At 38.0% G+C, this 3,275-nt stretch overlaps 2 protein-coding genes across 2 annotated transcripts in view; one reads left to right on the plus strand and one right to left on the minus strand.

The window, feature by feature from the left end:
* Window positions 1–3,275, minus strand: part of Cops5 (COP9 signalosome subunit 5) — a 57,267-nt gene that overhangs the window by 31,187 nt on the left and 22,805 nt on the right. The gene's annotated exons all lie outside the window — the stretch shown is intronic.
* Window positions 1–3,275, plus strand: part of Cspp1 (centrosome and spindle pole associated protein 1) — a 161,319-nt gene that overhangs the window by 9,671 nt on the left and 148,373 nt on the right. The gene's annotated exons all lie outside the window — the stretch shown is intronic.

Genomic DNA, 3,275 nt, shown 5'->3' on the forward strand with positions numbered 1-3,275 from the left:
CTCAGCCTCCCCAGCCCTGGGATCACAGGAGTCCACCACCATGCTGGTTTTGGTGGCTGGCGTGGCACACCTGGGGTTCTGGGTCCTGGACAGCACACGGTTCGGGGGATTGAGCCCCAATCCTTGCGCTTGTCAGGCAGGCGCTTAGACTGCTGATCTATTTCCCCATCCCCAGAACATATTGGTTGAGAGTGTGGTTCTCAAGATTATAGGATTTTAAAAAACTAGATTTGGGGGAAGACTGGATGTCGATGTGAACCATCAAATTTTCAAACACTGATTTATGAAATTGAGGGAAAGAATTGAGTACACTAATTTTCTAATCTTAGAAGAATGGATAATTTATGGTCTTCTCATATTTCTACTCATATAATAAGTACTAATGACTTAAACTTATGATTTAGAGGTGCTGTGTTTGGAAGCTTGCCTTTTTTTTTTTTTTTTTTTTTTTAAAGTCCTGGGGACTGAACCAGTAGCTTCAAGCATGCCAATCAGGTGTTGCACACTGAGCTAGACCCCATCAGCTAAAAGAGGCTTTCTTTTGAGAAGTGAATGTTTATGCAAACAATGACTACGGAAATATGGCAGCAATTGATAAAATAAATAATTTTGTGATTTCTAGGTGTCAGATACATATTAATGAATTTTATTTTTTTCTTTAAAACAACTCTGGAGTAGATAGTGTCTTACTTTTCTCTCTTTGCTGAGACAAAATACCTGATGCTCAGAATTAAGTAAGGACAGGTTTATTTTGCTCACAGTTTGTGGAGGTTTCAGTCCATACTGAGCTGGCTCCAAGGCAGAGTGTCACATGGCAGAGTGGTTCATGGGGGTGTACAGCAAAAGCAACAAGAACAGAAAGGGGGGAGCAGCAGAAAGCAAGCCCCTTTTCCTCCCTTATATTGTGTATAGGCTATCCACCCTAGGTTGGGTGCAGCACTGACATCCATAATCTCAGTATTGGGCCATGAATCAATCATAAACCCTAGAAGCCTGCCCCATGAGGCTTTGGAGGGACATCTAGATGCAAAGCATAATAGGTTACATTTTATAGATGAGGAATTTTAGGCAGAGAGAAAGAAGGAATATGCCTGACACATCAATCACATTGAATCAGTAAGTGGTGGAAGTGATCTTTCAGTAAAACGGAAATCTCTTTACATACTCTGTAAATACCTGTTAATACTTGGAAAGCTGAACGTTGTGGCACATGCCTGTAATCCCAGCGCTCAAGAGGCTGAGGCAGGAGGAGCACTATGAGACACTATTTCAGAAACAAACAAACTTGGGAAAAGTGCTTATTAATGATATTCTGAAAAAAAGTTATGAGTGATACATTGTAGAGTGTCAGGAAGGTAGTTCCATTTAGGTTTCTTTCAGCTGATTTTTCTAGCAATTTAATCCTTAAGTTATAAACATTCTTGCTGCATTTTTTACATAGGCTCTACCTATCAACCCAGTGTCTTTTATTCACTAAGTAATTTGCGAGAAATGGTTTTGCGTAAGTTGTAACATGATTTTAAAGGTGAGGAAAAGTGTCCGTGACAACTAGAAATTGACCTTTATTGTCTGGACAATGTGTTGGTAGGAATTTGCCTGGCATTTGTAGTGACTTGGTATCCTTGTGTTTGTTTGTTTGTTTGTTTTGGCGGAACCGGGGATTGAACGCAGGCCCTTGCGCTTGCCAGGGAGGTGCTTATTACACTGAGCCTTCTCCGGCCTAAAGGTTCTGCCTCTTTTTTTTTTTTGAGCGGGGGTATCCTTCTGTTGAAGATAAACAATTCTATAGGATGTCAACATCAAAATAAGATCATGCCATACCTGTGATAATCCAAGATAGTAACAGACACTCCATACCCAAACACAGATGAAACATGAATATTACCTAAGCTAGCAGTCCCAAACCTTTGGCATCAAGGAATGGTTTTGTGAAAGACAGTTTTTCCATGGACAACAATTTTAGAATAGTTTCATGATGATTTAAACATATTACATTTATCATGTATTTATTTCTATTATTTTTACATATAGTAAAATAATTATACATTTCACTATAATACAGCATCAGGTAAATGAAACGAATGGGTCATATGCAGACTAAAATAAATGTTGGATTCTAACTAAAAGCCTGCCACCACATGCAGTTTGTCACTTGTCATTTACTAATAAGATTTTAATATGAATCTGGGAACAATGAATTTATTGTATCTCTGTGCAGTCAAGCCTCTACTAATGTTAATGTGTATTGGTAGTCTTCCCTCAGGTCTGCTGTCACTGCCTCAGCTTCACCTCAGATCAATAGGCATTAGATTCTCATAAAGAGTGGGCAACTTAGATCACTTGCACATTCATTTCATACTAGGGTTTGTGCTCCTGTGAAAATTTAGTGCCATTGCTGATCTGACAAGAGGTGGACCTCAGGTGGTAATGTGAATGATAGGAAACAACTATAAATACAGATGAAACCTCACACTCTTCCTGACAGTTTACCTCCCATTGTGTAACCTGGTTCCCAACAGGCCCTGACTGGTACATTTACGCCATAAAGTACCAAACATTCCTTCTCCCACGTAAGAATGACTTATGTTTCTTTATAAGTGTAGCCTCATGTTAACAGTAAAATTTATTAAGATTTCTAATCATATAGCCTAGTAGGGTAGTGCATGTCTGTAATCCTAGCACTCAAGATATAGAGGCAAGAGGCTCACCACCGTAAGTCAGAGGCATTTCTGCTTAAGTTCTATGTAGAATCCTATAGCAAAATATATGCATTATCACATCACATATTTGGGAAAATTAAAATTTTTAAAAGTGATTTTATTTTTCTACCTGAAAACTCATGTGCTATTGAGCTATTTTGAATATTTACAGGAAAAGTCTTTTGTGACAATTGGAAAAGTGACTGAAATATATTAATTTTTGTTGGCTTGGTATATAGTTTGGTAAAGCTATACTTTAAAAAAAATTTTTTTAAAGTGGTAGTGATGTGAAGTTCACATCATGTGTTGTTTTATTGATAACAATTTCAGTTATGTTTTTCTTTGTGGTACTAGAGATCAAACCCAGATGTGCTCTATCACTGAGCTATATGCCAGCCTTTTTAGTTTTTGTTTCTTTACTATTGACGCTATTAATTTGTACATTTGAGCTGAGCTAGTAGAAAAGAATTCCGCTCTGAGTTCCTCTATGACTTTCTGCTGTTGCTTATTTACTATTGACACTATTAATTCATACATTTGAGCTGAGCTAGTGTCCTCTGCACTTGTTCCTGGTGG

This window comes from Octodon degus, unplaced genomic scaffold (genome assembly GCF_000260255.1).
Source record: "Octodon degus isolate 3935 unplaced genomic scaffold, OctDeg1.0 scaffold00091, whole genome shotgun sequence".
In the NCBI taxonomy this organism is placed as follows: domain Eukaryota; kingdom Metazoa; phylum Chordata; class Mammalia; order Rodentia; family Octodontidae; genus Octodon; species Octodon degus.